The sequence below is a fragment of the Suricata suricatta genome, chromosome 6, assembly GCF_006229205.1.
Source record: "Suricata suricatta isolate VVHF042 chromosome 6, meerkat_22Aug2017_6uvM2_HiC, whole genome shotgun sequence".
In the NCBI taxonomy this organism is placed as follows: domain Eukaryota; kingdom Metazoa; phylum Chordata; class Mammalia; order Carnivora; family Herpestidae; genus Suricata; species Suricata suricatta.
The window spans coordinates 44220089-44233144 of record NC_043705.1 but is presented as its reverse complement, the minus strand read 5'-3'; the positions used below and the strand labels follow the sequence as shown (position 1 = coordinate 44233144).

Genomic DNA, 13056 nt, shown 5'->3' with positions numbered 1-13056 from the left:
TTTCAGGAAAATGGGCTTTTCAAGTCCAAATTATCCTTTATTTACATGCACTCAAGTTATTTAACCATATGTTTTAAATATATACTTTAAAATTTTTAAACAGTATGTTTAAAAACATTAAATTTTTTCCAAATCATGTATTTTCACACATAAAAGGTCTTATCATTTTCAATATGGAAGGTAAATTTAGGTAGGTTCCTGAAAGATGTTGGTCCAGAAAACAAAAAGTTCTAAGAAGTTAAATAAAGAGAAATAAAACAATCCTAAAACAGTATCAAGAAACGTCCACATGCATACATACACATTCTCTCTTTTTCTCTCCCTCCCTCCCTCTCTGATGTTAATAAGGTGGCAAATGCCACTAACTGCCATTCTAGAAAATATTTCAAAAGCTTTACCAACTACTTTATACTCACAGATTAACTCTAGTCACATATAAAACAGACTTTCTAAAGGGATGAGTTTTACTCAACATCATGAGACATACCAAAAATAGTATTAAACTTTTCTTTAAGAAAAAATCAAAGAATCTGCCAAAACCTACCAAAGAATATGACTTTCTTAAAAGGAATGATTACGTATTTCTCTGTAAATGACTTAGAAATTAGTTGAGGCTGTTTGGAATTACCCAATTTGTGACCTTATTCAAACTTCCCACAGCACCTGCTTCCCACCTTTATAAACTGAAGAAAATAAGTGTATGGTGCAGATTTGAAGTGAAAGACTATTCAAGGTTATGAGAAAGCTAAAATTTGGACTATGTATAAAGATTGGTTTTTACTTTCCAATATCTTCTGCAGGAATCTCATAAAGAATTTTTTTAAGTTTCAGTTGAAAACAAAGAAAACCACTGTAGTCCTAAAATCAGCTCTTGACGGAGTATAAATTGCTGCTTTTTTTTCAGATGGGAGAAGAAACTTAAAAAAGTTATAGAAAAAGCTTTGCATTCTGGTGAATGAAATCTACCTATTGACAGTCTGAAAAATACATGTCAACTGTGCACAATGCCTGATTCTGTATAAAATAACTGAGAATATATTGATTTCTATAGACCACACAAAGATGTAAAAAATACTGCAACCAATAAAGTTACAGTCTTAAAAATTTATTCTATGTGATGAATAAAGAATGAATAGTTCTTATAAGGGAATGCTATTTTTTAAATTTTTTAAGTGCTTATTTATTTTTGAGAGAGAGAGACAGAGTGTTAGTGGGGAAGGGGCAGAGAGAGAGGGAGACACAGAATCTGAAGCAGGCCCCAGGCTCTGAGCTGTCAGCACAGAGCCCAACGCGGGGCTCCAGCTCACAAACCGTGAGATCATGACCCAAGCTGAAGTTGGACGCTTAACCAACTGAGCCACCCAGGCGCCCCTATTTTTATCTAAATAGGGTAACAACAAAAAAATGTTATTTGCTTCCTTTGCCCCTTCAACTAGGGAAAAGTGATCTTTGGATATTTAATTTTTAAGTAATAAAGTAGTAGGTTTCATGTTCTAGTAATACAGAGAAAGAGCATGGACAACCTAGTGATCTAATCTGGAATTTGATATTAACAAATATATAAAGGGGGCATCTGTCATTAGCATCTGCAGTGTAGTTCCAATATCAAATAATGCCAAGAGTAAAATGTTCTTCATAGAAGGTTAGTCCTAACTGTGTCCATACAAGGCAAACAAACTTCTATTTAAAGCAAATTACTGTCAACATTCTGAATATTCATGTCCATTCAAGACAAAACTAACACATATTTCAAAAAATGCATGCAAAAACAGTTTTCTCATTCTCAAAAGTATCTAAAAGTGCAATCAAAAATTCACTTTGTATTAGAATGTTTTCATATCATAGCACTAATATCATATAGACACTCTTCTCTCCTTTCATAAATTTGTTTTCAGTTTAGGAAAAAGCCACTATGGCAAATTTTCTATTTCAAGGCAAGAACAAAGGACAACTAGAGAAAATGGAAAAAGAAAACTTGGCTATTAGGTGTGTGGAAGGAAGATAAGGGGAGTGGATATGAGAAGGGCTAATGGAAATGGAAGAAGGTAATTAAGAATCCAATAATCTATGCTTGGTCACAGACCAGTCATGGGAGTCCAACAAGGAGAGTGAAGGAGGCAAAGTCTACTGTTTAGAATAACAATACTTTTGCTCCACCAGTATCTATTTGCCCCACCAAGGCATAGGCCAGCCTGATGCCGTGTGGGGAAATAATCTCTTTTAAAGGGAGGAACTGTAAGCTACATTATAACAGGAAGGCTTACAGGAAGAGTGGAGATTGAAACTATTTATTTAATTAATTAATCTACCACACTGACTAACCAAAGAAATGAGATGTCAAACTCTGTAACATGGTAAAGCTTCATTTCCTTTCTTGTAGATTAAAAAACAAATAAAATTTCTGTTCTTTACTTTTTGGATCCCTTGAAATTCTGTCTTTGGTAACAAGTATTTATTTTAATTTATTCAAGTTTAACAGAAAAAAACCCAAAGAACTCTGCTTTTCAAATGAATCAAATTAGTAAGATAGTTTCCCAAAATATCTAATAAGAAGAAAATAATCCTGGGGCACATGAGTGTCTCAGTAGGCTAAATGTCTTACTCTTGGTTTTGGCTCAGGTCATGATCTCAGGTTTTATGAAGTTGAGGCCCAGGTCAGGTTCTGCACTGACAGGGTGGAGCTTGCTGGGGATTCTCTCTCTCCCTCTGTCTTCCCCTCCATGTTTGCTCTCTCTCTCTCTCTCTCTCTCAAAATAAATATGTAAACATTTAAAAATACTCTCAATAAGGTTTTTTAACCTTATTAAAAGTTGTTTCATATTTTTGCATATATCAATGAATTACGTATTTATAACTGGGTCTTTAACCTCAATTCCTCAATTCTATTTAGATTCACTTCTCAGCGTGCCTGAATTGCATCAGCAAATAGTTTGTTTTCTCCCTAAGAGTATATTTGTATGCTTTATTCCTTGAATTACTTCTTGTTAGAGATGTATGTCTACTGTTATAATATCAAAAGTGAATCTAGGGAGAGCATAATATTCTTGGGTCACAGTTTCTCTCAGAATTTTTTTGGTATTGATTTATTATCACTTGGTTTTGACTATAGTTTGGTGAAAGCTGAAGAAAGTTTGATTTACTTGCTATAGGTTGTTTTCAGTTAAGTATAATTATCTTTCACTTTATCGTTTTGTATAGATAATTACCAGGGTGAAATTTCAAAATACTTTCTTCATCATAGAGGGCTGTTTGCTCCACTTTGTATTCTGTATAACTTACTGGCTATATTTTCACACTCCTTTCTAAGTACTGATAATAGTCACAAAGTAGCAGATAACAAGAGGAGTGAGGATTTCATGTGAAGACTTCACATAAAATTTAAAAACAGGATGGGTTACGTATTTATAGTCATTATTTATTTATAGAATTTGGTATAAATTTCTCCTTTCTTTTATTCCAAATACACAATTTCTGCTAAATAGATAATTGGGTATATTTTAGGTCATTTTTTGTTAATGTCATTTATCTAAATTCGCATCCTGAATCTAGATTAACAAAATCACAAATGTAATGATAATACACTATACCTACATATGCACTGCCTGTATTCCATACAACGTGCTGGATCAACTTGCCAAGTCTGATTAAAAGACTGCTATTTTTAGATATTTTTCCATGAGAGCATACATTATATGAAACTGCTCAAGATTATGCCTACTGGTTTCTGTTTTAAATTTATGAGAATCAATTTGATAGCACTAAAATGCACATTTTGGTAATATGGTAGGCTTGATAAAGAACAAAAACTATAATAACCCATAGAAAATAAATCATATGTAAAACATAATAAGTAGGTTTAATTAAGTAAGGAAGTAAAAGCTAGGGGCATAAATGACTGAAAGCTATAATTTCATAGAAATTCAATTTCATTGAAGTAATTCAAGATTTGACCCTGGAGGTATATATGGATCTATAGATACTTGGGGTTTAAAATATTCATCAAATCAGTCAATAGGAAACAAAACCTGGGCTCTAAGAAGTGTGAGATGCTAGATCAGCGACACCTACATAAGGCGACAGAAGGTGACATACAAGAAAAACAAAAGTGTCCAAGTCCTATCTCAGCCTTGTATATAAACGGAGAGTAGGAAAGAAAAGTTATTATAAAGAATGACTCCTCCTAAACATATATTCATACTAATTTGAGTTACAATTCAAACCTAAGTTGAAAATTTTTAGTGTCCTGGGTTGTCTGTGTCCCTGGGAAGTGGGCTGAAATATATTTAAATAATGTCAGAACCAACTATTTTAAACATAAAACTCAAAGAATTGCCATGGACAACACTGCTGAAATCATTATCTGACAGTAAAAGTGTACACAGAAAGAAATGACAAAACATTCCATAATTGGGAAGAAAATTAAAAAGCCATATAAAAATGGCTTCAGATAGGTAAAGGCTACAGAAACTTGGGGCGCCTGGTGGCTCAGCCAGTTAAGCATCCAACTTCGGCTCAGGTCATGATCTCGTGATTCACAAGTTCAAGCCCTGTGTTTGGCTCTGTCCTGATAGCTGAGACCCTGGAGGTTACTTTGGATTCTGTGTTTCCCTCTCTCTCTGCCCCTCCCCGCTTGTGCTCTGTCTCTCTCTCTGTCTCTCTCAAAAATAAATAAATCATTTAAAAATTATTTAAAAAGTACAAAAACTGAAATTATTGCATACATAAGAAAAAAAGCCGAGAAACAGAACCAACCATAGATAGAGCTGGTATGTGGCTTAACAGGCATTGTGGAATAGCAAGCAAAGAATTAGCTATTTAAGAAATGGAGCTAGGACAAGTAATGCACAGGGGAAAAATGAAACATTGACATATCACATAGAAATCAATACTGAAGTATAAGCACTTAAATTGTGACAGATAAAACTTTAAAGCCTTTAAAGGAAAATATAAGACCATATTTGTATATGACATAAGATATAAACCATAAAGAAGAAGAGTAAAATCAACCATATAAGGAATCTGGGGCAGGTGGATGACTCCGTCAGTAAGGTGTCCAACTCTTGATTTTGGCTCAGGTCATGATCTCATGGTCCGTAAGATCAAGCTCCATGTCGGGCTCTGCACTGACAAGATAAAGCCTACTTGGGATTTTATTTCTTCCTCTCACTCTGCCCCAACCCCTCAAAATAAATTAATCAATCAATTAATTAAATATTTATCAAAAAATAATAAAGTAAAGGAATTCTGCTTATCAAAAAATATCATAAATGGACTTCTATTTTAGGTCAAAAGGGAGGTCTCTCACTATAAATTATTAAAAACTGGAGAAAAATATATTAATTCTTTTCAGACATTGAACAATGTCTGTGCTGTTGGAATAAATTGAAAGAGGGGGGAAAGATGAAGTCAGCCCCATTATCACCCAATACCTCTGCCTACAAACAGTTTTTAGAGCATAGCTCATGGACTGGAATACAAACAGAAGCTGGTGGTCTCTCAGAAGATAAAACAGAGACACCAACGTAGCAGGAACTTATGGAAAAGACTATCAAAAGGAAGGAGCTACAGGAGGAAAAATGTCTATAAGTTGCGGAACCTTTGAGTCTTTGGCCAAATACTAAGCTACACATTACAGAGTGAAAGAACAGGTGAACAACAGTTTCTTGGGAAAGAAAAATTTCTGGAGAACTTCAAGTCAAAAAATGTCAAAACATTACTAAAGGATGAGAATCATCAAGATCCCACAGGCCTAATGAAGAGACATTGTTGAATATTCGGGAGCTTTATGGAGTGATCCCACTTACCAACACATTAATTTAAGGAGTAAGTTAGCCCTGGTATAAGGCCTGCAATAGACGTGACCTTAAAAAGGCTGCACAACAGGCCGTGAGAATGAAATTGCTGTGCCAGGATTGTAATTTCCCTCCAGGAAAAACGCCAACAGTCTCCATGTGAACACAATGCACTCCAGCAATCAATCACTTACTCCAAAATGTTTTAGATTAATAAAAAATTACCAGACAGGCAAAAAAGAAAAGTATATGATGTGTTTCCCAGAAGAAGAAAAAAAATCACTCAATAAAAGGAGATCCCGGAATCACAGAGATGATTAAATTAGCAGAAAAGTGTGTTAAAATAGCTATTGTGAGAAAAGAACCACCAACACGTTTAAGGACATGAAAGAATCTCTAAGTCATAACCTAAGTGAAAGAAGCCAGGGACACATAAGACTAGCTACTGAATTATTCTGTGTATATTAAATGCCAGAAAATGCAAAACTATAGGAATAGAAAAGAGATCAGAGGTTGCCAAGGTCTAGAGATGAGAGAGAGAGAGAGAAAGAGAGAGGGAGAGAGGGAGAGGAGAGAGGGAGGAGAATGAATGTTTCTTAATTGTTGGGGTGGTTCCAGGACTATGTATATTTTTAAAACTTACTGAGAAAAGATAATATGAGTTATATGTAAATTATGTCTCAATAAATCTCATATTTTAAAATAAATATTATAACTATGCAAAAACATAAATGGAAAACACAAATAGATGTGTTTATTTATCAAGAAATCAAGAAAATATCAAAAACCAACATATGTGTTTAATGAACTGACTTGACAGATTAGATGTTATAGGATGGATGATCAGGAAAATAAAAGGATAAAGCAATAGATACCATGTACAATGAAGCACAGAGAGAAAAAAAATAGAAAAAATGATGCCCTAAGAAACAATACTGAATTTTCTAACAAACATGTAATTAGAGTCCTAGAAGCAAAGGGAAAAGGAAGGAGAATAGAAAAATATATTTGAACAAATAAAAGGACTTCTAGCATTTACTTAGGCTGAAGACATCTGCGAAGACCAAATGCTTCATACTTAACAAGAGAAAGCCACATAATCTATAGAAACAGAATGATGAGCCGATCAAAGGGCTGAAGTCACACAGCAATCTAGTCGCTAAAAATCTAAGAAAAGAGCAGCGTGCCTACGAAGTGAGGCCAGAGCACCTGCTCATCTGGAGCAGAGCACAGGGGGACGTGCATCACCGTACAAGTGGGTACGCTGGCATGTGGGTGCAAAAGGCCAAGTGGAGGCAGCAGGAGGGTGCAGAACTGCTGGGATCCACAGACCTGCGGGAGGCAGCACGCCCTCAGAGATCCTTCTCTGCAGACTCTCACATGGAGATCATGAGAAAGACTGGGACACGGTATGAATGAAAGCAGGTAAGTCAGGCAGCCCTGCTCAGATCATTTCCCCTGGGGAACAAGAGCTGTAGGACTCAAAGGCAAGGACAGCAAAGGCTTCCGTCCCCAGGGCACAGATGAAGATCCAATGAAGCTAGGGAAAGAGAAAGGAGAAAATATTCTCCATCCCTGGAGTAAGGACAGAAAAGTGTCCAATATTAGAGGTTCAGGCTGAGAAAGTACTGTCATCAGGACTGTAGTCCTCAAAACATTAAGGGAAATTCTTCAGGCAGAAGGAAAATTCCATCTGCCCAAAGCTTGAACCTACATTGGGCATAGGTAAACATTTTCCTTAAGGAGTCAAAAAAAAGTATTTTAGGCTTTGCAGGCTCTTCGGATTCTATTCTAAGTATTCAACTCTACCATTTTAGCATGAAAGCAGCCATACATAATATGTCAATGAGTGTGGCCCCATTACAAACATTTTAGTTACAAAAACATGTGGCAGGCCATACAGGGTCAACCCCCAATCTATGCAAAGGAATGAGGAACATAAGAAATGGCAAAAACACTGGTAAATATTAAAGGATTTTTTTTCTCATTTTAAACTTCAAAAAATCAGCATACCTCTTCCCTACAGCAACATATAATAAAGCAAAATATATAAAAACTAATAAGCCTGAAGCAGAGATAAAATAGAATCCTTAAAAAACATAATTCATTAATAAGAAAGCCAAAAAGAAAACAACAACAGTAACAGGAAATGAAGTAGAAAAATATAGTGAGAGAATAAATCCAAATATAGCATAAAATGTTAACTATATAAAATGTAAATGGTGTAAACACACCGAATAAAAGGCAGAGATGGACGGTTTGGTTTGAAAAACAAGACCTAGCTATATATAAGATATGCATTTTAAATATAAAAGCAGGAGTGGAAAACGATTTAACATATAAAAAGAACAGAAAAGCAGTAGTGCCTACATTAGTATCTGACAAAGTAGAAAAGGATAAGGATTATTGTCAGAGATAAAGAGGTACTACTTAATCTGTTAAGTCTATGAACACTGTTAAAATTATCTATCAGTACTAGTTGCTTTTAATATTTTCCTGTTTTCTTTATCACCAATTTTGGACAACTTAAGATCTGCGATGGCATAGATTTATTTCTGAGATAAAGAAGGTTAATTTGTCAAGAAGTCCTAACAATCCTCAGTATGTACACACCTAAAAGCAGAGTATCAAAGAATGTAAAGCAAAACCAAAAAGTCAAAAAAAAATAGGTAACTATATCCACAAGTTTTTTTAAAGATTGTAGTAAATACACAGATAAAAAGAATCTAAGAGGTATATAAAAGACCAGTGATAAATAATGTTATAGAAGACTTGTAATAACACTATCAAAGAAATTTACTGAGTTGACCTAACACCGCACCCAATATCTGAAGAATACGTGGGATTTTTAGATGTACATATAGTTCAGTGGCTTCCGGTATATTCATAAAGTTGTACAACAACTATCACCACTACCTAACTCAGAACATTTCTAGCCTCCCCCTAAAATACCCTGCACTCCCCAGGAATCACTCCTCATTCTTCTTTCATCTTTGTTCCTGGCAAATTAATCTCTTTTGTGTCTATAGATTTGCCCAGTTGGGGCATTATATATAAATGAAATAATCCAATATGTGATCCTGGGTGTCTGACTTCTCTTAGCAGAATGTTTTTAAATTTCATCCTTATGCAGCATCAATCAGTACTCTCTTTTCATAATGTCATATATAATAATAATGTTCCATTGTGTAAGTATAATTGGCTAAATAATGTTTCATTGTAGAGGTCTACCATGTTTGGGTTATCCAACAATCCCTTAAGAGTTTTCTCTGTATTTTTAATTTATTTTTTACTAGTTTAATTTTACTGTCATTTCAGAGAACCAAAGGAAATAACAAGGGAAAAAAGAGAAACAGGCAGGAAAAATAAAAGATATTTAGTTTAGACATCAATCTGCTTGATATTTACTTACTTTAAAATTAGTCCCTGGGGCGCCTGGGTGGCTCTATTGATTAAGAGTCTGACTTCAGTTCATGTCATGATCTCACAGTTCGTGAGTTTGAGCCCCACTTCGAGCTCTGTGCCCTAAAGCTCAGAGCCTGAAGGCTGCTTCAGATTCTGTGTCTCCCTCACTCTCTTCCCCTCCCCAACTCACACTCTGTCTCTCTCTCAAAAATAAACAAACATTAAAAAAAATATTTAAAAACCTTAAGGTCCACTAGGAAAGGCCTGGACCACCATTCTGCTTCTTGTATCACAGAACTAATCTGCTCACTCTCCCTGAGATTACAGTGAAGCGCTAAAGTTTTTAATGTTCTGAGAATAATTTCCTAGATGAAATAGGTCTTTAAGTGAAGACTGCATTATTTCTCTATAAAGCAGCTGTAACTGTAATTCTTGTAAGCTGGAAATATCTTTGCTCTTTTATATGAATTTGTAATAAATTGACTGGTAACTGGTGAAATTATCAAGGAAAAGCTTCTCTTTTCAATAATGTCATTTTCCCTGAATTTCCCCTAACTGTCTGTAAATTCTGTGGGTCACACCAGTAGCTCTTGCTCTGCATTTTCCCAAAAGGTTGTACTAAGGATGCTTTGCAGGAATTGGCATCCAGAATCTAACAAGGACACTGTTAAAGATCGTATCTTTCAGACCTAAATTAAAAGCTGAGTTACAGCAAAGTTCATTTTTCATATACTTCACTCTCTGGGATGAAACAATATTTGGGATAATATCTCAAAGTGGAATTACCTTTCTTGTTCACAGTGTTATTCTCATTTTGCCATTAATTTGTACCTTGTTTATTAAAAAAATAAACACTTTAAACAGAAATAAGTCATATTTCACATTTCCTAAGCAAATGTTACCTTCATTTTTGAAATAGCATAAGCAAAATTGTAAGGAAAAACATTTAAGATGCTTTAATGAAAAAGTGGTGTTCAAGAATCATCAAAATACCTACAAACATATGTTCAAGTACAAACAGTTTTAAACTAAAAATGGCTTTTTTTGTTTAAAATAAGACTCCCAAGAAATCCTAATACGTTGTTCATTCAGTAAATATTTATTGGACATGTACTGTGCCTTTTTCTAGTTGTCTGCAATTCATCTATTAATAACACAGTGGGAGAGGGAAAGAGACATAAACAGTACATATAATAAAAAAATGTTGTTTAGCATTTCAGAGGGTGATGAATTTTATGGGAAAAAGGAAAAAAAGTAGATTAAGGGACATGAAGAATGCTGGGCAGGTGACAGAACACAGTGGGCTACAGTTTTAAATGGAGCAATTGGGAGAAGGTGAAAAGTCACCTTTTTTACAAATATTCTAAGTAGGTAACACCATGAGCCGTTTCAGTAGCTGGAAGGAGAACATATCAGGCAAAGGGATGATTAGGTGTAAATGTCCTTAGGTGGTATGTTTTGAGATGTCCTTAGTTCTGGCAATAGTTTTGCTTTTCTACCAATCCTGCAGGAAGGATCAAATCCTTCCGCTCTCCTTTGTTTTCTTCTGTAATGAGTAACTTCACTGTTTCTGCCTCATGTACTTTATACCCTTCTAGCCAGTACCTTTTCTTAGCACTGCATGCAACCTACATAGATGACTTCAATTACCTCCTTGGTGAGCTCCTGGATCTCTCAATCTTACCATTCAGATCATTCCTTACTTTTTCAGTAATTCCCTATTCTTTGCTGGAAAAAATCCAGATTTCTTAGCAGAAGCGTTTCCGACTATACTTTCTGATTTACCTTTTTCTTCTCGTGCTTCCACTCCCTCCCTCCAAATCAAAACTGGACCAGTAACCTTCCTTAACATTTTAGGTACTTGCTCATGCTCTTCGATCTCCCCAAAGTGTCTATCGTGTGTCTACCTCCTCTTAATGAAACCTAAACGTTTTTAAAGAACCCACTCATGTCACTTTACTTCTAAAATGTTTTATGATTGTGCTCGCTTCGGCAGCACATATACTAAAATTGGAATGATACAGAGAAGATTAGCATGGCCCCTGCACAAGGATGACACGTAAAATGTTTTATGATTTCTCCAACTGATATGATGGCCCCCAAAACATCCAGAGCACTGTGAATCACCCTTACTTCTTTGGATCATGCTCTGCTTGGTATGATGGTTGCTTCTATTATTATAACAGTCTTCTAAATTTCCTAAGTTTAGGCCCAATTTCTCCCATAGTTTTATAGCATCTGCAATATGCACCACAATTACACAATCAATATGGTGGGAAAAACATGTAGCTGAATCCTCCAGGAAAAAAAGTAGCAAATATACAATTCTTTGGGATTACATATGTCATATTGATCAAGTTTAAAAATCTGGACAGTACAACCAACTATACAGATAGGTATAAATGACTAGAGTTCTCTCTCCAGAAAGATTTGTTAGAATAACAGAAATAAAAACTGACTAAACATTGCATTTCCACAATACCACAGATTTATGGTTTAGGAAAATAGAACACAAATTCTTCTCCATATAGGAACTGATCTACAGATTTCCATGCATTCAATACTTTGTGTTGTTCTTTCTCAAGCATTCCTAGCCCTGCACACAAGAATTTCATGTGTATTAAATGAATAAGGTCGGATGGCTTAGTTTTAAGAATCAAAATTTTAAGATACAAGTCAGAATTCCTGAATCTATAAGGGCTTTTTTTTTTCATAAGACAACCACAGTTTTATGTGTTACTAAAAGTGATAAATAATGAGAAACAAATCCTTCACAGACTTTAGTGCGGAGTCAAAGGAGAAAGAATTCTTCCATTTCACAATGGAGCAAAGGTCTTTTTTTTGCTTCTTCTTTTTTAAATGTTTATTTATTATTTTTGAAAGAGAGACAGAACACAAGCAGGGGAGGGGCAGAGAGAGAGAGACATGCAAAATCGAAAGCAGGCTCCAGGCTCCGAGCTCTGAGCTGCCAGCACAGAGCCCTATGCTGGGCTTGAACTCACAAACAGTAAGATCATGACTTGAGCTGAAGTTGGAAGGTTAACTGACTGAGCCACCCATGTGCCCCTCAGTAGAGCAAAACTGTTAAACCACTAGTAAAATATCTGCTTATGGGTCCCAGTTGTCAAAGATTGACTTTTCCCTAATTCTTCATTCTCTCATGGACACAGGAAGGAGGTTTTTCTAAAGAAATAACATGGCTATAAATTATAGTTACACAAGGCTATGTCTTTTTGATGAGTAATATAATTTACTTCATAATTCAAAAACCAAACTCTGGTCCTTCAAAATCATTAGCCAGAAAGAAGGTGAAGGGATTACCAGAGTTCTAAAGGGTTCTCCATGATGAGAAAAAAATTCTTTGGATTGGGCAATCATGGAAGTCTAAACCCCTGGGTTTAGGACTGGCAGAGACTATTGAACTGGATTCTATTCTATATAAATTACTAGAAAACTAGGCAAAGTAAATTCATCTACTGGTGATATACCATATCCCGGATAAACAAAATAAGACTTAATTAAAGTCAGAGAATACTAAATAAAATGTGAAATATGGCATCACCAAACAACTGTGTGCAAAGCCATGGGATTTAGAACTGTGTTATTAAGGGAATTATTTTAATAGTTGGAATATCAAGAAGGACATCATTTTTATGAAAAGACAGAAAAATTAAAGATGGCATGTTAACTCTGTGGCCAAAGAAAACTGACACTTACTCCTTTATAGGTTAAAAAATATATAAATGAAACCAAGTAACCTCTCAATGATGATTTAGATTAACAAGTTTAAAACATTTTTACTTATTATTTCAATGTTATTTTAAGTCACAAGAGCTATTAAGTTCTAAGAATCAATTAG

At 35.0% G+C, this 13056-nt stretch overlaps 1 protein-coding gene and 1 non-coding gene across 2 annotated transcripts in view; both read left to right on the top strand.

Annotated features, from left to right (window-relative positions):
• Nucleotides 1-13056, top strand: part of LOC115293430 — a gene marked incomplete at its 5' end in the record, with an annotated part of 450889 nt that overhangs the window by 184435 nt on the left and 253398 nt on the right.
• Nucleotides 11178-11286, top strand: LOC115295034. Its single transcript, XR_003910268.1, has one exon. It is a non-coding gene; the product is annotated as a U6 spliceosomal RNA (small nuclear RNA).